General features: G+C 35.6%; 1 non-coding gene across 1 annotated transcript; it reads left to right on the forward strand.

Moving 5' to 3' along the window:
- The first annotated feature begins 4,373 nt into the window (after nt 1-4,373).
- On the forward strand, nt 4,374-4,445 carry TRNAC-ACA (transfer RNA cysteine (anticodon ACA)). Its single transcript has one exon. It is a non-coding gene; the product is annotated as a tRNA-Cys (tRNA).
- Nucleotides 4,446-24,726: the final 20,281 nt, after the last annotated feature.

Here is a 24,726-nt window from a genome sequence, read left to right on the forward strand (position 1 = left end):
TAAATTAAGGCTAATTTTTAGGCTTGATCAATATATTAGTTTTCTTTGGGGGGTGCATTCAAGTAATTGTATAAGCCATGGAGAAAATTAATACCCACATTGCCCTTGGCATTACACTTCCTGCTTCTGCTATTTAGTTAAAAACGGACCACAGAAATGTTAAATTTGTGCTGTTCTGCTGACAGTGAAACTTAAGGAAAGCCTCCATGCTATTAGACTAAAGTTAAGAGAGTAGAGCTGAAGAAATTTCTCTATTGTAAGAGAAATGTGAGCTTTGCAGAAAGTAAATTGGCTAGGAGAAATTCAATGAGGTGCCATCTAAAATGTGTAGATAAAGTAAAGAGAGTGCTTTGTAGCACCTGTAAGAAAGCAATTTAGATATTCCTGATGATAGCTTAGATGCCTGGATGCCTAGAAATAATCTAAATCTGAAGCTCTTGAAGGATATTGAACAGGAACACTCTGTCTTGCATCATTTTTGTGTTTATCTTTGCTTATTGATCTGCCATCACTGTTAACTTTTCATTATTTATTGAATCATTCCATTAAAAAGAGTAGAACAAAGAATTAAAACTTCAAAGTTCAAGCAACTCCCATGCACAGGAATTCTCTATGTCCAGCATTCATGAGCACTGCTTAATTCAATATTCTATTCCAAATGCAACCAAATTTTTTTTAATGAAATTGATTTTAAACCCATATTCATTCATGCTGTGACAGTAGCTCTTTGTTATCCAAATAATTAAATTTCTGTATCTAAGTAAATCTTTGGTAAATTATAGATGTTTCAGTCTCTCTCTATATATAAATGATTTATACCTACATACACTCTTTTTAAGTATGAATCCATAAGACTTCCTCATCACCACTTACTATTATTATCAGCAGGAAGTCTATTAAACCACTTTTATGAATTATCTAATTCAATCCCTGCAAGCACCTAATGAGCTAGATACTATCAACCTTCTTTTAAAAGTGAGGAGACCTAACCATCACTGAACTTGCTCAAACTTTGAATTAACAATGAGCAAAGCTAGTATGTGAACCCAGTTTTCCTTAGGCTGAAACCAGACATGAGTTAATGACTTAAATATTAAAATAAAATTGCAAGTATATTATACAAGATTTTTTTCTTTTAAGTTTAAGATGGCTTTCAAAAGCACAAAATATGTTGCAAGGAAATGCAATATTGGATTTGACTAAAAAATAATCTTAAATGGCTTAGTAAAAAATAAATCTTAAGCTGCAAAAAAAAAGTAGTGTCCTATGTGATGAATAGCAACATATTAAACATAAAAGGAACCAAAGTAATCTATTAAAAAAAGCACTCAATAGAAATAAGGGCAGAGAAATGTATAAGACATTTACTAAAGAAGAAATACCAATATAGCATTAATCTATATAATGGTGTTGAAATACCTAGTAATTAAAATGTGTCATGCTGTGCTAAGTCATTTCAGTCATGTTTGACTCTTTGCAATCCACAGCCCACCAGGCTCCTCTGTCCATGGGATTCTCCAGACAAGAATACTGGAGTGCGCTGCCATGCCCTCCTCCAGGGGATCTTCCAGACTCAGGGATCCAAACCTCATCTCTTATATCTTCTGCATTGCAAGCAGTTTCTTTATCACTAGTGCCACCTGGGAAGCCCAATTAAATATGTGAACTGCTTTAAAATTTAAAAATCATTTTATAATCTATGGGAAGGGCAAATATCTCTGAAAGAAAGATAGACAGACCAAAACATTTATAAAGTTTGCTTTCAAATAACTGGACAAAAATAATCCAGGCTTTAAAAACACTGGTCATCAAATTTAAAAAACAAAACCAAAAACAGCTATTGAATTGTTTTCAAAAAACAGAACAGAAATATGAAATCTCTTTACTGGAAATTGACCAATTAATATAAGGAAGTAATGAAGTTATTGATGCATGTTAATCACAGTTTTGAAAATATTTATATTGGTATAGATATGAAAACCTATATGCCAAGCAATAACTATAATTAACACTAGTTAATTATTTTCTGCCTATTTTATATTGAACACTTGTTTCTTAAACATAAATAGATGAAAAATATATTAAAAATTCTGTTAGAAGTGTGACAATAGATCTACTATAACACTAGATTCTCTAATCTTGCTAAAATTTAAGCTATAATTTTCAAAAGTTTAAATAATAAAAACTATATTTTCAAGTATTCTTTACTTTATTCAAATCACTGTTTGAAGATTTCAGACTGAATATGAATGTATCCTTTATAGGTTAAATAATCTTTTCCAACATTACTTTCTCTTAAAGAAAATGTAAAAAAAAACTTCAGATTTTTTTATGTCCCATAAAAGTTGCTATTTTAGTTCTTGCTAGGCTAATAATAGTTTTTGGTTTTTTTTTAAAAGCTTTAGTTTTCTTTTTATGCTTATAGTGAAAATAGTGAATAAGCATGCAAAAATTGTAGGTTTTGACAAACAATATCCTGCACTTACCATTAGAAGTAGGAAACATGAAGCTCAAGTGCCTAATAAGGACTTGATAGAACAGTCTTTTATAATAGCAGAAACATCCTGTTTGAGACCACACGGTCAGGCTCTCATACCATCTCAGAATAATCACACGCTTTCACTCTGCTCTAACTCTGCAAACTTTTTCCTCTCCAGCTGTCCATATATCTTTTTTGTTAGTTATCTTCATTTAACCTAATTGGACAAATAAATGCATTGTACCATAACATCAAAACTGGTGCACATCTTCTCTAAAATATTAAAGTATATTTTGTCCTCGATTTTCTATGTGCCTGAAATTATATATACTTTCCAAAAAAGAAGTTAATTGTACTTCAGAACATTGTTAGTAATGTGTAGCTAAAATTAATATTTTCTGACTCATAATTCTCCAAATCTGCTTGTTTCTATTATCTTTTCTAAAATACTCAATGTTGACATAATACGTCTAGCTATTCAAACTAGAGAGATTACAGTGACCCTTGACAAAAGTCTAACTCATTTCTCCAGAGGGCCAACAAACCTTTACCATTGGGCTTCTTTCTGTTTCCACTGTCATGTCTGTAGTTGAGATGCTCCTCAATTTCATATTGAAATACTGTATTTCATATATATATATATATATATATATATATATACCCACCATTTATTTTTCAAGCATGTAAATTAATGTCTTCACCTCCCTATTACAAAAATCTGTATTCCTAGTAGATAGTAAAACACACTGTAAGTCGAATATCTTATCCCTCTCCCTCAAACTCTGAAACCAATAGATCACCACTTTATAGTTGACACAGATAGAATCTTTTAACTACTACTCTAGTCTCCCTCTTTCCTGTATCCTCTTTGCCACATTCTTTGATCAGTGTTCTTCAAGGGGAGAAGGAACTGGGTCACACAGTGGGGTGAAAAAAGTGTTTGCCCCCACAGGACATTTAACAGAGACTGGAGACATTTTTGGTTGTCAAAACTTGGCATGGAAATGATATTGATATCTAGTGCATCTAGTGAGTAGTAGCCATTGACACCTGGAGAGGGGCATGGCAAGCCACTCCAGTATTCTTGTCTGGAGAATCCCATGGACAGAGGACCCTGGCAGGCTTCAGTCCATAGGGTCCCACAAAGTTGGACATGATTGAAATGACTTAGCACACATGCACAGCCATAGATAGTTCCAAACATCTGTCAATGCACAAGACACTCTCCATAGCAAAGGATTATCCAGTCCAGGATATCAGTAGTGCTGAGGTGGAGAAACTCTACCTTAGATCAAGCCATCATTAACTGTCATCTAGATAACAGCAACAACCTGAGAACTCATCTTTTTCTATCAATCGTTTTTAACACTGCAACTAAAATGGCCTTTCCATAACTCAATATGAGCTTTGTATTTTGTAATAGACTAACCTGTTATCTGTCCCTGAGCATGAGGTATGAGAAGGCTTACAAGCTTCTTCAAGATTTGGTTCCTGATTTACTCTAGTTTCTTCTGTCATCCTTTTCCTTTTTTCACACTAAGCTTCAGCCCTACTAAAGTTCAGGGATTTCCCGTTCCTTGAATATCCACCCTCCCTCTACATTGCCTGGTTCCATGCTGTTAACAGCCTTTAAGAGGCTGGTTCCTCAGACTTATACTATGACACTCAAGTGTCAAGTCTTGTTCGCTTAGGAGAAGTACCTGCTGCTGAGAAGTGGAATATAATCAAGAATAGGCACAATAACAATTGTATAACTAGAGTTTTTCAGAGAACAATTTGGGCTGTGTCGAGACCTAAAACAGTCTATTTTCTACTGTAAGTTTCAAGAGATGTTTGGTTTTCATTGTTTTGCTACTATACTGTTTTGTTTAACAGACTATAAGAAAACTGGGCTTCCCTGGTAGCTCAGACGGTAAAGCGTCTGCCTACAATGCAGGAGACCCAGGTTCGATCCCTGGGTCGGGAAGATCGCTTGGGAGAAGGAAATGGCAACCCACTCCAGTATTCTTGCCTGGAAAATCCCATGGACTGAGTATCCTGGTAGGCTACAGTCCATGGGGTGGCAAAGAGTTGGACACGACTGAGCGACTTCACTCACTTCACATAAGAACTCTGAGTGCAATCTTCTCCCCACCTGTTCTGGCGCTGGAACCTGGAGTTATCCCACTGGGACTGGCTGAGGAAGATATACTTCCCTTCAGATGCGGGCTCCCTAGGAACCTGTGTGGGTGCCAAGCTGCAAGCAAAAGTGGAGAGTCATGTGTGCTTTGGACATAGTCCATCGATTTAATAGCCAGAAAGTCACAAAATAATAGAGAAAAAGATGACCGGTTTAGAGACACCAATAACTCCTCCTGCCAAACTTTAAGCTAGAAGGAAAAACCAACAGAAACAAAATTTGGGGAAATAGGGAATATTTTTTTTTTCCTTTGTTTGACTTCAAGATGCTGGCATGAGAAACACATCACTTAAATATCAATGCTTCTATTTTTAATTTTAAAGTGTTTTTATGACAAAGAAAAATCAATTATTTTGTCAATCTGAAGTATAGTGCTTTGTTAAGAATAAAAACATTCCACTAGCTGCAAAAGTAGAATCCAAATTTTTCTTACATCATACTGCTTCATTTTTGTTGACACTACTGCCTAATTTCTCAAATTTAGTTTTAAATATTCTTATCCAGTCAATCCAAGTAACTACATAGCAAGTTAGACACCTCTTGTTATGATACTGTGGAAATAAAAATCATGAAACTATACATCAGCAATTTTCATACCAATTTTTAGTAATTATTATTTCCTTTTAATTTCAAATTAAAAAAAAAGAAAACTCAAATATGTTATCCCTTAGAAAACTCTTCCCTCATAAAAAATTTGAATATCAAGGAATCTGATATGTCTTTCAGTTATGCATGGTAAAAATAGTCACTTTAAAGTGGAGAAAAAGAAAAATAAGCTTTTATCTTATTGACGTATTGAAAAAAGCAAATGAAAAGAGTTTAGGTTGATAGAAAGTCATTTTCAGAAAATGTATAAGTTCAATTTTTTAAACACTAAAACCAAGCATCTCTAGATGATTGTATTTAACTCTTCTATCTTTTAAAATTATTCCCTTGATAAAAGTAGGCACCTCAAAAGCACTCTCAAAGCCCACAGGAACATTTTTTCTCACTTATAATGCTACATACATTGTATATTTATCTTTTGTTTTATTGTGTATTAGAGAGGGTTGGAGATACCAGCTCTGAATAAGAACCATTAGATATACTTTATTATGTGCAGCACAAGTATTTAAAATCACATCACTGCCTGTCTTAAAAATTCTAATTAAAATAACACGGGAACTCCATTCTAGTTTGATCCTATTGGAAAAATAATTTATCCAAGGATATTCAGAAATTAATCTATCTAATGGTAGGTTAAATCATATTGGGTAAGAAATAGAATATAGTACAGGGAAATATCAGTATTTTTTAAAGTTGTGTGCACTTAAAATGTGGAGTCACACAGAAAGAATGCATAGCCAGAAATGTATTACCAAATAAAATATGAATGAGATAGTTTTGATATTAGATATTATACACAGTATAGGAATTATTTGGAAGCTTTAAATTTCAGAACATTCATTTTTTTTATATACTGGATGTTGTGGATACAAAGAAATATAATTCTCATCATGAAGGAGCTCATATCATAGTGAAGAAATGTCAGTTTGTAATAACTGAGATAAATTTATATCTCTATAATATTTAGATAAGCTAGATATTACAATGAAAATTTTGTAAAAAATGATGGACTGCAGATTAAAGAAGCATTATTAAAATTTCTATTAGATGGGGAAGGGAGTGCTAGTGTTGAACAACCTCAGGTGAGATGGAATTCACCTGGAATTTAGAAGAGGCCAAGGAACTATGGGGCCATATTGGCAGAGGTTAAGCATAAGCAGCTTCCCTGGTGGCCCAGTCAGTACAGAATCCATCTGCCAATGCAGGAGACCTGGGTTCGATTCCTGGGTTGGGAAGATCCCCTGGAGAAGGAAATGGCAACCCATTCCAGTGTTCTTGCCTGGGAAATCCCATGGAGAGAGGAGCCTTGCAGGTTACAGTTCATGTGGTCACAAAGAGTCGGACACAATGAGTGACTAAACCATCACCACCATGCTTTTGACTGTGGTGTTGGAAAAGATTCTTGAAAGTCCCCTGGACTGCAAGGAGATCCAACCAGTCAATCATAAAGGAAATCAGTCCTGAATATTTATTGAAAAGACTGATGCTGAAGCTGAAACTCCAATACTTTGGCCACCTGATGCAAATAACTTACTCATTTGAAAAGACCCTCATGCTGGGAAAGATTGAAGGTGGGAGAAGGGGACGACAGAGGATGAGATGGTGGAATGGACTGGATGGACATGAGTTTGAGCAAGCTCCGGGAGTTGTTGATGGACAGGGAAGCCTGGCGTGCTGCAGTCCATGGGGTTGCAAAGAGTCGGACACGACTGAGTGACTGAACTGAACTGAATTGATCAAGCATGAGCAGGATCAAAGAGACAGTGGAACTATAGACAGGGAAATCAGGAGAAGCATAGGGTACGATGTGTTGCTGGGGCAGAGTTTGTTACTAGAGAGAAGTTGAAGATTAATTTGAGATCATGTTTGAATAGGCTTTAGGAGTCATATAAACAATTTGGAGTTTATTGCATGGATAATAGAGTGTAGTGTTGCTTTTTTTTAAGTAGCATGTGAAATGTTTATTTAAGAAATTAACTCTTGTGAGATGGGAGTGAGATGCAATATTGAACAGAGAGGCTAATATCAAGCATAGCAGCTAGGAGTCAGTCACTGTTATTTAGGCCAAGGACGTAGAAGGACTGATGGGAAGCAATGTCAATAGTTAACAGAAGAACATATTTGGAAAGCTGAAAAAGCAAATATGATGGCTTGTTGCTGGGGAGGCTGATGGATGAAAGACGAGAAAGGATCAAAGATAGCACCAAAAGGTGGGCTTTTCTGACATCTGGTCCTGGAAAACTATGCATTCTGATAATCTCAGATACCACTTATGAATACATTTGGATAACTTAACATTTTTTTTAAATTTAATTTCTCCTTCTGTGTTGTGTCTACACTTTATAGATGCTTCTGTTGTGCTAATCACATTGGATTGCCCTTATTTAGACCTCTCTCAGGAGGTATGGAGGTAAGAATAAATGAAAATAAGCAAATTACTGAAAAAATCTAAGTGAAATTATTCAAATGATCAAATAAAAACTTATCATAGATGCTGTTAAATTAAAAATTAAATAAAGACTAAATTTTCATATGATATTGTTTCTAAATCTAGAAAGCAGAGAGAGCAGAAAAAATTAGTGGTAAAAGTTTTATTTTGATAAAGTGTATTATAGCTATGAAAAAAAATTTGTTTTCAAGGATATCAGTTGAATGTATAGAGATGAAATTGTCATAAAGCTATTTTATTTTTCCTCCATCCTCAGATATATATATTTTTTTTTTTTTATTTTTTTTTTCCCAGTGGGTTTTGTCATACATTGATATGAATCAGCCATGGATTTACATGTATTCCCAATCCCGATCCCCCCTCCCACCTCCCTCTCCACCCGATTCCTCTGGGTCTTCCCAGCGGAATCGGGTGGAGAGGGAGGTGGGAGGGGGGATCGGTGCACTGGGAAGACTCAGATATATTAATATCTTACTACTTAAGCATATAAACTCTTCTTATTTTATCATTAAATATCTTTAAAAAGTAACACATTATGACTATAAAAGGAATATATGCTTACTAAAAAAAAACCGAAGCTGAGAAATATATAAAAGAAAATAGAATTAAATGTAATCCCAACATAATACATAACCTTTATTCAGTTCAGCTCAGTTCAGTCGCTCAGTCATGTCCGACTCTTTGCGACCCTATGGACTGCAGCACGCCAGACCTCCTGGTCCATCACCAACTCCCAGAGTTTACTCAAACTCATGTCCATTGAGTCGGTGATGCCATCCAAACATCTCATCCTCCGTCGCCCCCTTCTCCTTCTGCCCTCAATCTTTCCCAGCATCAGGATCTTTCCCAGTGAGTCAGCTCTTTGCATTAGGTGGCCAAAATATTGGAGTTTCAGCTTCAACATCAGTCCTTCCAATGAACACCAAGGACTGATCTCCTCTGGAATGGACTGGTTGGATCTCTTTGCAGTCCAAGAGACTCTTAAGAGTCTTCTCCAACACCATAGTTCCAAAGCATCAATTCTTCAGCACTCAGCTTTCTTTACAGTCCAACTCTCACATCCACACATGACCACTGGAAAAACCATAGCCTTGACTAGATGGACCTTTGTTGGCAAAGGAATGTCTCTGCTTTTTAATATACTGTCTAGGTTGGTCATAACTTTCCTTCCAAGGAGCAAGCATCTCTTAATTTCATGGCTGCAATCACCATCTGTAGTGATTTTGGAGCCCAAAAAACCAAAGTCTGACACTGTTTCCACTGTTGCCCCATCTATTTTCCATGAAGTGATGGGACCAGATGCCATGATCTTAGCTTTCTGAATGTTGGGCTTTAAGTCAACTTTTTCACTCTCCTCTTTCACTTCATCAAAAGATTCTTTAGTTCTTCTTTGCTTTCTGCCATAACGGTGGTGTCATCTGTGATTTGAACATCTGGAAGTTCACAGTTCACGTATTGCTGAAGCCTGGCTTGGAGAATTTTTAGCAGTACTTTGCTAACGTGTGAGATGAGTGCAATTGTACAGTAGTTTGAGAATTCTTTGGTATTGCCTTTCTTTGGGATTGTAATGAAAACTGACCTCTTCGAGTCCCATGGCCACTGCTGAGTTTTCCAAATTTGCTGGCACATAACATTTCATTAATGATTCTTATTGATCTCTGTTTACTTTCCTGTCTTCTTGTATGTGTGTGTGTGTGTGTGTGTGTATACACACACCTCTTTATTGATAAATTATTAATGATTTGTCAATTATCCTGGTTATATATTCCCCAAATATTGTCACTTTTCTTAAGATTCCACATTGTGTTGTGATTTAGAAATTTCTTAGGTTTTTTTGTTTATTTTAAATTATAGGCAAAATTTCCACAAATGTCACTGTGACTGTATAGCAGTCTCTATACCTGGTTGCCTTTGTGGGTAATAGTTAAAACATAGATAAGAAAAAGGGAATCAAGCTAAAAGAAAATTTGTGTTTTTGAAATATTCTAAAACTTTAGTTTGAAAGTTAGTAGCATGTCAGTTTAAAACACATAATGGTTTTGATATCTGATCGTGAAAAATAAAAGGTCTAAAAATGAATGTGAATAATTTTCAAATAATTTTCAATAAATTTTTCAATAACATTTCAAATAATTTTCAAATATTTCTGATAAGTGGGAAAATTGTCAAGAATTGGTTCCCTGAAGTGAGGATCTTGTATTTGCCTCTCTTTTCTCTATAATAAGTTGGGCAAAAAATAGCCCTATTAGAACTCATATTTTTATTATTATTGTTTCCATTAATGTGGAAAATGTAATAGTATTTAACCACTTGTGGCAATTTCAATTATTAAATGATCATAAATAGAAGCTTTTCTTAGCTTATAAAAAATGTAGGCTAATATATCCATTTCTATCCCCTCATGTTCCACTCCACAGTAAAGTTTCACTTAACTGAATTATTCAAACATGTTGAATGATATTTTTATATTTAAATATCTAAGTGAATTTAATTATACATTGGTTTTTATTCTTATTGTTTTTAAACTTATTATTTCTGTTAGACAAATTTCAGTGTTACCAGTATTAGCAGTCAATTGTGAGAAATGTCAGGTATTAGAAAGTTGGTTTAGAAAAATGGTTTGGGGCAAAAAGATGCCTTTACTATAGAATTTCTAAATAGAACCTACCAGCTTGTGCTTTAATTAAATTGCAAATGTGTTTTTCCTTTGAGTATTAAGTATTAACAGGTGGTGAGTTGTTGGATTAGCAAAACTGTATATGGGGGGAAGGGGGAGAAAAGGTAGCCATTTTTCCATAATCTTCTATTAAATTTTAATTCATTTAGGTCACAACACACATACACATACATACACCATGTTCTCTTACATCCTGTTTTTTTCTTCTTTTTTTTTTGAGAACAAGAGTACTAGATAGACATTTTGAAATTACCCAGAGTTACATCTTATGTAGAAAATGGCCAATAGTTTGAAGGGCCTCCCTGAGGCTTTTATTAACACACTGCTAGATCTCTGTAACTGCATGGGGAGATGTTGCCAGTGGTCCAGCTGGCTAATTTATTGAAACCAGGACAAAACCCCGGTTTCTATTTAATTATCTGTGACATTTCTACAACCCTAAGAAATTGGGTTGCCTGGTAATTTTGCTGCATTGCTGAATCTGTTACAAAGTGAAAATGGTGAATTCAAGAAATTCATTGAGTTACAGGCCTGGAATGAAACTTTAACGGCTACTTCATTCATCTCCGTGCCTTAATCCTAGGTTGGCAGTAAAGTAATACCAAGAAGATAGACATCTTATTTTTATCTTTAAGGAATGAGAATCTGCAATCTTATTTGGAACCCAAGTCTCACATCTCTTCATCATCTCAGCCAGAAAGTTCTTCCAAGCATCTGTGCAAGGTTTAGCCAAATTAATATTTATTACTTCTCATTGAAAATGGATTGAACTTTCACTTGTATAACATCCTGAAGATATGATGTCTATTACCAGAATAAAAGTGAATGTGTCCATTCAATTTTTCTTATAGTCTTGCTATTTAAACTATTTTTGTGATGCAGGGAAGTTCCAAATACCATTGACTGTCTCCTGAATCCTGTGTTTTAACTGAAGCCCCTTTATTATTGAGATCGAGAATTACATGAACAACCTAGGCTGCATCTCAGTGATAGTCTTGTCTTTTCTTGAAACACTACTAGACAATCCAGTTTTTGAAATAGCTATCTAAATTAAACATCATTCATTATCATATCTACTTTTTAAATTCATCAAACTATGAATTTTAATTGAATTCCCTTAGGGCACTGCCCTGCCCAATTTGAGCTCAATTCATATATATAGTGTACACATCTATTAATTTTGTCTATTTTAAAATTCTTTCCTGATATGTTTTGCATTGAATTGAAATCTGATATCTGAACTAGAAAAACAGATTACTTAATAATAGCTACTAATTTTAGAAAGTAAAAATAAAAAGTATATTGCTGAGTGGCCACATCAAGAGTTCACAATTCTCGGGGATCGGGATTGGGAATACATGTAAATCCATGGCTGATTCATATCAATGTATGACAAAACCCACTGGAAAAAAAAAAAAAAAAAAAGAGTTCACAATTCTCTTACCCTTATATCACAATAATGTTTCCTACAATTTAGAAATGTAATGAAACATGCCATTCTAACTAAGGGCTCTATATTTTAGTTTTGAAAATGTTTGTGTCAAGACACAAAAAGAGCAATAACCAAGAGAAAAATTGAATTTACTTCCATTATTTCCCCTGGAAGTGCACACACACAATAATGCTCATAAAAAATTACCCATGGGGAACAGATTTTGTGTCATCGTTGCTTCTCTGGCCATGGAAATTAAAATATGTAGAATGCACAACAATGTTCAAGGACTTAGGAAACATAAACAATTGAAACAACAAAGGTAATGTAAAATAATGAACCAAAACTTGATAAATAAAAATGAAAATTGTGACCTGGTTATTATGTGACAGCAACATAGTTACTTCCTTCCACGCAACTGAATATGGCCTAAGAAGCTAAGTGAATTAAGAAGAGTTTAAGATGCTTGCAACTACTATGAAGGAAAGAAACCATTCAGTGCATGGACTGTATTGTTTGTTTTAACCAGTGTTTGCTCTAACGTTGTTTGATTTTATCTAAAACTCTCAGACAGAAGAGATCTTTCTGGGAAGGCAGAAATTAAGCCAAAGAGTCACGAGACACTGAAAGATAAGTTGAGCATGTGCTCTGCTTTCCTGCTCGTTCACAGGAAGGCAACATGATGAATCCAGGTAAAACCAACAAATGGAGATGTCAATGTCTGCAAATATTCTCTTTAACAGAAGGCGGTGGAAGAAATTGTCTATGTAAATCCATGAATGATATCATAGGTTGTGAGGAGAAGGGGAGGGGTAGAAATTAATCACTCCCTGCAAAATTAAAACTTCATTACCAAGACAAGACCCTGACTTGTGTGATGACATCATAGAGAATTACATACACTTTGGTAGAGAATCTGGGGGTTGGGTCTAAAGAAGTTGTGATGAGGTATGTTTTATCAACTCCTGTAAGGCTACCACACGGACACTAAATTTCTATATCCTTGGCTAAATTGACAATGTGTAATCTGGAGTGTTTTCTTTTTGCCAATCTATTGCATCTTAATATTGTTTTTGATCAGTTGCTCAGTTGTGTCCAGCTCTTTGTGACCCCATGGACTGCAGCACGCCAGGCTTCCATGTCCTTCACTATCTCCTGGAGTTTGCTCATACTCATGTCCATTGAGTCAGTAATGCCATCCAACCATCTCATTCTCTGTTATCCCCTTCTCCTCTTACAATATTACACATGCTAAATAAGAATCTGTATAGATGTGGCACATGCTGCATATTAAGTCAATGATAGTACATTATAAAAATACAAAATAGTTTAAACATAAGGAAATGTGAGCCAGCTATGTGTGTATGTGTGTGTGTGTGTACTTAAAATCCAGTGCCAAATGCACAATCATCTGGTATGATAAAATATGCATGAAAGATTTTCAAACTCCTTGGAAGAAAAGAACAAATTTCTTGTAATGACAAGGAAGTTATTTTATAACATTATTCACTTTTCCTGTTGTTCAATGTACACTTTTAAAAGTCCACTGGAATAGTTTTGCCTGATTAGGTTATGCCTTAAGTAATAGTGGCAAAGTTAATAAATACTATAAAGGCAAAAGAGAGTCTTTTAGCTATTATATCAAATGCTTTTTATGAAAGTACAAACAATAATTCAAAATTATAATTGCCAGTATTTATGTTCCACTGCCATAGATGGTTTAGCATCAATTCACTTAATTCTAAGTATAACCTCATTAGATGAGGTCTTCAAGAGGATGTGACCGCCTGTTAACCCACAAGCGGGGCCCAGATGATGGAGTCTTTCACCCCCTTTCCTGTGCTTGGAATGTAGAGTTCACCCACCATACTCACAGCTGGATCCATTTTCAAGGATGCAGGCTTGAGAGAGTAATGAGTTACTGAGGCCATCTGGACTGAATATGTGACTAGACCAAGCTAAGGTCTCTATATACACTTTTAAGATTCTGGCATGTGACTGCCCAGATCTGCTCATCTTGCAGGTGCCCAAGATAAGCCTTCTATGTAAGTTCCCTTCCTTAGTAAACCCACCACCTACTAATCTGAAGTGTTCTGCTTCTCCGTTTGCTGACTCCTTGTCCCCAGGTATTGGGGCCAATTTATGAATAAACAAACTCTGTTATCATTTCCATTTGATAAACGAGAATACTTGCTCTGTGAGGTTAAGTAATTTTGTTCAGCAGTCAATAAATGTAGAGCTATTACCTACCAGCTTTCTTGGACTCTTTAATCAATAGAAATTGATAAAAGGCCAGACAAGAAATTCAGGCAAGGCTTTATTGGGACTCACGTTGCTGAACAAGGGAGGGAAAACGTGAAACAGGTGACCTTGCTCGTTCTCTGAAGGGGGATAAGCTGGTGCCTTAAATGAGGTGAGGGCAGGAACCGATCAATGGGATGGGCTTAAAGGGTAGCTTAGGTGGTGGGCTCACCCCTTACGGGTGCTGTGTGCAGGAATCATTCCCAGGACCCTGCTTTCGCCCCTCAGAATTGGTGGTTGGGGTTTCAGTCTTTTTGTATCTTGTCATTCACAACTTGCCTCAATTGCATACACATGCAGATGTTTTCAGTCCCGTACAGTTTCTTTGTATTTTGTTGCTGGAGGAGATGTTTGTCCAGGTGCATCTCCGCAGAAAAGGTCCCAGGTCCCAGCCTGTCTTAGAGACAGCATCAAATTCTAGGCAGTTTGGCTACAGTGTTTATATATATTTTTTAACCACTGCAAGTAATTTGTCCCACTGGTGAAAAAAATCATAAGGCTGCACAGATCATAGATACTATAACTCTAACATGTAATCAAAATTGGGCATTGAAACCTGCCAGGAAAATCAGTATGGAACTGTTATGTTGAAAAGGAAAATACAAGAGAATGTAATGATAAAGTAACTTTTTTCCTCCTATAACTGTTCTTTTAGACCTATTATGTCTGCCGAGTTACTCCCTGTTCCTTGGATGATATTTGGGACAGGATCTATCATTTTTCTGCTCACTCTCTCAGGTAGTAAAATGTTCTATGATTAGTTTAGTCACAATTAAATTTTATTTTTGTATGACAGGGTTTGGGACATAATACTCCAAAATACAGCACCTTGACATTTTGAGTATTTTAATATTCAAGAAGAAATTTGAGAAATGGCAGGTGCAGGAAGGACTCTGACATTTTCCCCATCTCCCTAAAGTTGATCATAAGACCCTCCTGTGAGAGGTGCCTGCCCCATTCTAAGAGGAGAGTGCTTATTTCTGAAGACTAAGGAAGACAGAAATGGAAATGAACAGGTCTTGCTGAGTTCCCCCAGTTTATCACTCTTAGCTCATATCTTTTTCTCCCGTCACATTTTCCACAACTTTCCACACTTCATCAAAACTAGTGTGAGAATACTCAGGTTTAACAGCTTTTTCCAGTCTTCATTTTCTCAGCAAAGCTCCCACATACCATAATAAGTAAACCTGTATACTTCTTTTCTTGGTAATCTCTTTTGTTGCAGACTCCCCAGCAAGGGTAGAAGAAAATATTTTTTCCTCTCTATGGTTATTAGAATATCCATTATCATGTAATAGAATTATAAACTTTTAAAAAATTTATCCTTCCATTTTGCCATATATCAGTTAGAAACCTGAGTGATTGCAGACAGTGGTCACTGTCTTCTATACATGTTTTGTTTTCCATTTTTTGTTATGAAAACTTAAAACATGTACCAGAGTTAGCCCCTGGTAGCTCAGATGGTAAAGAATCTGCCAACAATGTGGGAGACACAGGTTCGATCCCTGGGTTGAGAAGATCCCCTGGAGTAGGAAATGGCAACCCACTCCAGTATTCTTGCCTGGAGAACTCCCTGGACAGAGGAGCCTGGCAGGCTACAGTCCATGAGGTAGCAAAGAATTGTACATGACTCAGTGACTAAACCACCAAAACATGTATCAAGGTTGAAAAACTATAGTGAACACTCCCCTGAATTATAAACCTGATGTTCTTGCTTCATCATAAGTTTCATTCCCTTATGCATCCTCTATTCAACCCATCCACCCATCTTATTTTTGGATGATTTTCAAACTAAGTCAGAGATTTAAGAACATTTCTAAATATTTGAGCATGCAGATGTTAAATAAAATTCAATATTTATAGTCAGGTCTTTTTTTCAGATGTCAAATTTACACACAATTTGTGTGTAATGCATTTCAGAAATTTAGGTGAATGCTTTCTGAGCTTTGACAAACTCATACTCTCTTGTAAACCAAATCAAGATGCAGAATATCTATCTAATAACTATTATCCAAGAAAGTTTGGTCATGCCCTTCCCTCTCAACTCATGTCTCTTACAAGAGGTAACTATTGTTCTGAAATTTTTAGACCACATATTACTTGTTTCACAACTTGAAATTAATTAAGTCAAATCATATGATCTCTTTTTATCGGTGAGTAGCATTGCTTTGTCCATACAAACAAAGCATCAATTCATTTAATACATTCACTTCTTGGTAGACTCAGCTCTTTCCCATTTTTAATTATTATGTATAAAACTGCAACATTTTAGTATACCATAAGTTTCTGTACATACACTTTTCATTGGGGGTTAAATACCTAGTAATCAAATTCAAGTTTATTGAATAAATGATGCTTTGTTGTTGTTTATGGCTAAGTTGCATTGGACTGTTTTGTGACCCCAAGGACTGTAGCCTGCCAGGCTCCTTTCTCCATGGGATTTCCCAGGCAAGAACACAGGAGCAGGCTGACATGTCCTTCTCTAGAGGATCTTCCCAGCACAGGGATTGAGCCTGCATCTACGGCATTGGTAGGCACATCCTTTGTTACTGAGTCACCAGGTTTAGTTATATATGATATTGCCAGAACTTTATCCACAGTAAGTCTACAAGTTGAGAGTTATGGTAATCTACATTCTCACCAATTTTGGTGATATCAGTCAGTTTCATTTAATCATACAGGAGGGTATGTACTGGTAGTTTGTTATAATTTCCTTGATGATTTGTGATGCTGAACACCTTTCCATGGTTTCAGAGTGTATTTCACTCTTGTAGATTAGAATGTTCTATAAATTTAATTGGGACAAATTGCTAGCTTGTTTTTAATATATGTCTCATATCAGGGTCTGGTTCTGATGAGTACTTCTTGTCTTTTCGGAATCTGTTTTTCCTCACTGTTTTTTAATATATTGTGATGTTTTATCAGAAGCCTATCGTATAGGACAGTAGATATGAGTGAAACATTTTGTTTTGCTTGTAAATTTGAACTCCTTTCCTTCTGCCAGGCCTGTGATATGTGGACTTCTAAAAATCTAGTTAGGAGTTGAGCTGGGTTCTAGGCCCTTTGTTGCTGTGGTTATTCTCATTGCATTGTAGCCATCAGATTCCTCTGGGCAAACTTTCTTTGAGATGTGAGTTAATTTGCAGAATCTTTTGTCATTTTCTTTGGTATATGCTCCTTTCTTGGACTTGTATTTCCCTTCTGCACCATGGGCTAGAGAGATTCATGCTTTTGCAGTTCTCCAAGCTGTATTCCATCATTGCCTTTACTCAGTGCGTGTTAGCCTGGTGGCAGGTGAGAAGGGGAAGTTCTTTATTCTGAATTAACTTCAGTCCTGGGCTTAACTGGGTGTCTGTATCTCCATAGCTGCAAACTTCACTTATCCTTAGTTCAGTCGCTCAGTCATGTCTGACTCTCTGTGACCCCATGGACTGCAGCACACCAGGGTGCTATCACTAACTCCCGGAGCCTACTCAAACTCATGTCTGTTGAGTCAGTGATGCTGTCCAATCATCTCATTCTCTGTCATCCCCTTCTCCTCCCACCTTCAATCTTTCCTAGCATCAGAGTCTTTTCCAATGAGTCAGTTCTTCACATCAGGTGGTCAAGTTATTAGAGTTTCAGCTTCACCATCAGTGCTTCCAATGGATATTCAGGACTGATTTCCTTTAGGATGGACTGGTTGGATCTCCTTGCAGTCCAAGGGACTCTCAAGAGTCTTCTCCAACACCACAGTACAAAAGCATCGATTCTTTGGTGCTCAACTTTCTTTATAGTCCAACTCTCACATTCATACATGACTACTGGAAAAACCATAGCCTTGACTAGATGGAACTTTGTTGGCAAAGTAATGTTTCTGCATTTAAATATGCTGTCTTGGTTGGTCATAACTTTTCTTCCAAGGAGCAAGCACCTCTTACTTTCATGTCTGTAGTCACCATCAGCAGTGATTTTGGAGCCCCCCCCCCAAAAAAGTCTGTCCTTGTTTTCATTGTTTCCCCATCTATTTGCCATGAAGTGATGGGACCAGGTGCCCTGATCTTAGTTTTCTGAATGTTGAGTTTTAAGACAACTTTTTCGCTCTCCTCTTTCACTTTCATCAAGAGGCTCTTTAGTTCTTCTTCACCTTCTGCCATAAGGGTGGTGTCATCTGCATATCTGAGGTTACTGATATTTCTCCCAGCAATCTTGACTCCAGCTTGTGCTTCATCCAGCTTGGCATTTGGCCTGATGTACTCTGCATAGAAGTTAAATAATCAGGGTGACAATATACAGCCTTGACATACTCCTTTCCAAATCTGGAACCAGTCTGTTGTTCCATATCCAGTTCTAACTGTTGCTTCTTCACTTGCATACAGATTTCTCAGGAGGCAAGTCAGGTGGTCTGGTATTCCCATCTCTTGAAGAATTTTCCAGAGTTTGATATGATCCACACAGTCAAAGGCTTTGGCATAGTCAATAAAGCAGAAGTAGATGTTTTACTGGAACTCTTTTGTTTTTTCAATGATCCAATGGATGTTGGCAGTTTGACCTCTGGTTCCTCTTTCTTGTCTAAATCCAGCTTGAATATCTGGAAGTTCACTATTCATGAACTGTTGAGCCTGGCTTGGAGAATTTTGAGCATTACTTTGCTAGTGTGTGAGATGAGTACAAATGTCTGGTAGTTTTAACATTTTTTGGCATGGCCTTTCTTTGGGATTGAAATGAAAACTCACCTTTTCCTTTCCTGTGGCCACTGCTGAGTTTTCCAAATTTGCTGGCACATTGATTACAGCACCTTCACAGCATCATCTTTTAGGATTTGAAATAGCTCAACTGGCATTCCATCACCTCCACTAGCTTTGATTGTAGTGATGCTTCCCAAGGCCCATGTGTCTTCTCATAACAGGATGTCTGGCTCTAGGTGAGTGATTATACCATAGTGGTTATCTGTGTCATGAAGATCTTTTTTGTATAGTTCTTCTGTGTATTCTTGCCACCTCTTCTTAATAGCTTCTGCTTCTATTAGGTCCATACCAATTCTGTCCTTTATCACTTTTCTTATGCACGCTTTTGGAGCTAAAGTACTAGGTTACTATGTATCCCTGCATCTTTTCCTAGTAACAGTGCTGTTCTTTGTTTTGTTTTGTTTTTTTTTTTGAAATTGCAATTGATTTCCTCCAATCTAAAGCCCCCCAAAAAAAACAGTTTTTATTGGTTTTTTTTTTACCTGCAGATTAAGTTTTTTTTTTTTTTTTTTAATCTGAAGGGAAGACAGTGAAACCCTTCACAACTTCTCACAGCTGCTGGTTTTCTCTTCCACCACAATAAGAAAAGCTTCTTTAAATATTTTCTCAATCTTCTGTAAACACCTCATAGGGTTTGTAGAGGAAATGTCTCCAAAAGGTAAGACTGCTTCCTGGTATCACTTCTAAGTATTTCATACTTTGACTGTTTTCCTACACTTGACTTTTAGATAGTCTTTAAAATATTATAACTGTAACTTCTTACCAATTTATTCTTTATTCTACTGCATTTTTTCCAGGCAAGCAATTGCTGGAGTATTTTTTTCTTTTTTTTTTTTTTACTTCAAGTGCCTATATTTCTAAGGATTTTGAGTCACTTATTTTGCAATTTCTGTTTTCTGGTGAGTTAAAGGGGAGTTGTTAATTTGGATTTTGTTCAGCTTTTGCCTTGTTGTAATGGTGGGAGGAATATTTATGTGTCGCTCTACAACTCTGAACTGAACCAATTTTATTTTGATTCATTAGATCTTTCTCAGCCTGGTATATCTTTCTCCATCATTTTGCTTTTAATCTGCTTGTGTCATATTTGAAGTAGATTTCTTATGGTAACATATGATTGGGTTTTACCCTTAGCTTGTGGCAGTGTGTGTGTGTGTGTGTTTAGTTAAGTTGAACTATTTGCATATAATGTGATTATTGATAGAGTTGTGCTTAAGTATATCACCTTGCTAGTTGTTTTTCATGTGTACCATCTATTTTTTTTGGTTCCATTTTCTTCTTTCTGCCATCTTTTGAATGAATTTAATACTATTTACAGTTCCATTATGTCTCTACTTATTAGACACATGTCTTTAGGGTTATAATTCTTTATGTTGACATAAGGTTTATAATGTACCTTTTAAAATTATCATGGTCTATCTTTAATATTGAACATGGAACAATAGACTGGTTCCAAATAGGGAAAGGAGTCCGTCAAGGCTGTGTATTGTCAACCTGCTTATTTAACTTATAGGAAGAGTACATCATGAGAAAGGCTGGGTTGGATGAAGCACAAACTGGAATCAAGATTGCCAGGAGAAACATCAATAACGTCAGATATGCAGATGACACCACCCTTATGGCAGAAAGTGAAGAACTAAAGAGCCTCTTAATGAAAGTGAAAGATGAGAGTGAAGAAGTTGGCTTAAAGCTCAACATTCAGAAAACTGAGATCATGGCATCCAGTCCCATCACTTCATGGCAAATAGATGGGGAAACAGTGGAAACAGTGGCTGACTTTATTTTTGGGGGCTCCAAAAATCACTGCAGATGGTGATTACAGACATGAAATTAAAAGACGCTTACTCCTTGGAAGGAAAGTTGTGAACAACCTAGACAGCATATTAAAAAGCAGAGCCATTACTTTGTCAACAAAAGTCCATCTATTCAAGGCTATGTTTTTACCAGTAGTCATGTATGAATGTGAGAGTTGGACTGTGAAGAAAGCTGAGCACTGAATAATTGATGCTTTTGAACTATGGTGTTGGAGAAGATTCTTGAGAGTCCCTTGGACTGCAAGGAGATCCAACCAGTCCATCCTGAAGGAGATTGGTCCTGGGTACTCATTGGAAGGACTGATGTTGAAGCTGAAATTCCAATATTTTGGCCACCTGATGTGAAGAGCTGACTCATTTGAAAAGTCCCTGATGTTGGGAAAGATTGAAGGCAGGAGGAGAAGGGGACAACAGAGGATAAGAAGTTTGGATGGCATCACCAATTCAATGGACATGAGTTTGGGTAAACTCAGGGAGTTGGTGATGAACAGGGAGGCCTGGCATGCTGCCATTCATGGGGTCGCAAAGAGTCAGACACGACTGAGCGACTGAACTGAACTGATCTTTAATATTGTGCTATCGCACATAAACTCTAAGGACTGTATGTTTCCCTTCTCCCATCACAGATTTTATGCTGTTTGTCTCAGATTTTATTCTCTCTCTGTTATAAAACCCAGAATACATTGTTGTATTTGTTTATACAATTATATTTTGAAGAGATTTTAAAGAATAAAGTATACTTATCTACATAGCTGCCAATTTCAGTGCTCCTTATGTGTACATCTAGGTTTCCATTAGTTTTCTTTCTTTCTTTCTTTTTTTTTTTTGCTTCAAGATTTTCTTTAATTTTCATGTACTACATGTATCCTGACTTCTAATTCATTTGGCATATTTGACATTTCATATATTTTTAATGCCCTTTATTTTTGAAATTTTTTTTTGTTTGTTTTTGTTGTTGTTGGCTAAAGACTTGGTTGGCAGGTTTTTTTTTTTTTTTTTTAAGTATCTTAATGGTGTTTCTCCACTGTCTTACAGCTTCCTTAAAATAAATTAAAAAAAAAAAAAAGCAATAAATCTGCTGTCATATTTCTTTTTACTTTTCTCTATGCATTTTGTTCCTTTGCTCTAATTGCTTTCAAGATTTTTTTTTTCGCTCTCTCTTTTTTTTTAAGACCTTTGAGGGCAGGTAGTATATCTGTCTTGCTCCTTACTATTCACTCAGCACCATTATACTGTCTAACACATAGTAAGTTGTTAGTAAATAATTATTTAATGGCTGTCATGCATATGGCGCATAGCATGGTAGGTTTGACATTGATAAGCCCATAAAAAGAATAGTCCAGGTTAGAAGTCATGCAATAAAGATTGAGTTGTGTTGTGATTGACAGAAAACATAAGGTAAAAGTTTATATTACTCTCCAATACAGTGAGTTCACCAAATAAGCAGTCTTGGACTGATATTATATCTCCATAATCAACACGAAATGATTTTCTTCTACTTTGTTGCCTTGCCATTCTCAAATGTAGTTTCCACCTCATATTCAACAGAGTTGCTTGAGTTTCAGCCATTATTTCTTCATTCCAACGTGTGAGAAAGGTGAAGAAGCAAGAAAGAAAGGGAGAGGCGTGAACATCAGTTGCTTCTTAGAGAAGTTTCCCAAGAATGTTATATGGCACTTTCTCTTACATCTCATTGGTTAGAATTTAGTCACATAGCCACACTCAATTACAAGAGAGGTTAGAAATGTAGTCTTATTTCAGATAGCCATATGGCCAGATAAAAATCAGAGATATTATTACTCTGGGGTAACAGAAGGTTAGAACAAATGTTGGAGGAAAACATCTACCTCTTTCTGCCACAGCCAACAGTGAGAGGCATCCACCTTTTTTAGGGCTGTAAGAGGAGGCAAATGGGCATGTATTGCTTTGCTATTTTCAAACTAATGCTGCAAAACAAACCACTTTAAAGCTCTGTGGCTTTAAAGAACTATTCTCTGTTATGCTTCTGTGGGTCAACTGATTTAGAAACTGGATTAGACTTGGCTTCTTACTGTGGGCTGGACTCAGACTGGCTCCATAGGATGCTTCCACCCAAGCAGAACAGTCAGCATCTACTTGGAGAAATGTCCCACTGAAATAAAAATTTAGTGTGTTGTTTTTGTCTAATTTTGAAATAATTATATGTTCACAGGAATTTGCAAAGATGGTACAGAGAGGTCTTGTGTAACTATTCTAGGGAAGTAGGTGAAAGCTACATCTTATGAATAGTACAACATCAAAAAGAATCTAAGATTGGTCTAATCTGTGTTTATAGTTCTATGTCATTTTATCGTATGTGTAAATTCATGTAACCACTACCACGATCAAGATAAAGAACTATTTCATCACAAAGCTTTCTCTCCATACTTCTTTATGGTCACATTCATCCCCTACTCCCACCATTGCTCACCCTTGCCAATCACAGATCTGCTCTCCACTTATGTAATGTTGTCATTTTAAGAATATTATATAAATGGAATCATACTGTATGTAACCTTCTGAGATACTTTGCTCACTTATCGTAATGCCCTTTAGATCCATCTAAGTTTGTGTATATCAATAATTCAATCCTGTTTATTGCTATATAATTTCTATAGTTTGGGTGTGCAACAATTGATTTAACCTTTCCTTCACTGAGGGACATGATTGTTTCCAGTTTGGGGGTATTACATATAAAGCTATGATAGATAATTGTGTAGAGAGTTTAGTGTTGATGTAAGTTTTTATTTCTCTGGAATAAATGTCCAAGAGTGCAATTGCTGAGTTATATGATAATAATAGGTTTAATTTTGAAAGACACTGCTAAACTATCTTCCAGAGTAGCTGCCATGAGATATCCATTTTTATCTGTATACTTGTCAGCATTTAATGTTAACTGATTTATTTTAGCTGATGTAATAGGTATATTAAATTATAAATTATATTATAAATTATCTTTATATTTGATTTTAAGCAATTTATTTGTGATATGCTTAGGCATAATTTCTAAATATTTCTTATGCCTGAGGTTGTTTAACTTCTTATGTCTATGTGTATATATACATATTTTTCATGAAGTTTAGGAAAATTATGGCCTGTATTTAAATAGTTTTCATCACTCCTTCAATTCATTGACTTCAATGCACATATCTTTAGATGCTTGATGTTGTCTCAGAGTTCAATGATGCTATTTTTACCCCAAATATTTTTCTGCTTTTTATTTCTATAGTTAAATCTTCATGTACAACAAAATTGTGCAATATCCAAATGTTAATTTTGTCTGGTGTATTTTTGATGTTAGACATTGTACTTTATTTTCTAGACTTCCTTGTGGGTATTTATTTTTCTATAATTTTAATGTCTCTACTTAACCTGCTAAATTATTCTATATACTTGAACAACCAGAACATAATTATTGCTTAAATTTATTTTTTTAAAATTTCTCTAAGTTTAATTTTCCACTTCTTTATAATAGCTTTATTGAGATATAATTATCACAAAATATATCAATTCAAAACATAGAATTCCATGGTTTTAAATATATTCAGTTATATGATTCTTTTTAAATCAAATAGTTATCAACAGTCTAACTTTAGAACTTTTTTTCTCTTTCTCTAAAAATAAACATTCATATATGTACAGTTGTTTACCAACCCCATCCTCCTTGGCCCTAAGAAACTACTAACTGACATTGTTTCTTAGATTGACCTGTTCTGGATTTCATGTAACTGAAATCATAAAATATGTGATAGTTTACTAACTTACTTCATTATCATAATATTTTCAAGGCTCATCTTTGTTATAAATGTATCAATAATTCATTCATTGTTTGTACTCATTATTTCACTCTAGAGATGTACACAACTTTCTTTGTTTCATCAGTAGAAAGAATTTGGGTATTCTAATTTTGAGTTTGTAAACAATGCTGCTATGAATATTTGGTTCAAGTTGTTATTGGACATGTGTTATCATTTCTAGGTAGATACCTAGAAGCAGAATTGTTGGATAATATAATAACTCTATGTTTAACATTTGAGGAACTACCAA

The sequence above is a fragment of the Dama dama genome, chromosome 6 (genome assembly GCF_033118175.1).
Source record: "Dama dama isolate Ldn47 chromosome 6, ASM3311817v1, whole genome shotgun sequence".
NCBI classification, from domain to species: domain Eukaryota; kingdom Metazoa; phylum Chordata; class Mammalia; order Artiodactyla; family Cervidae; genus Dama; species Dama dama.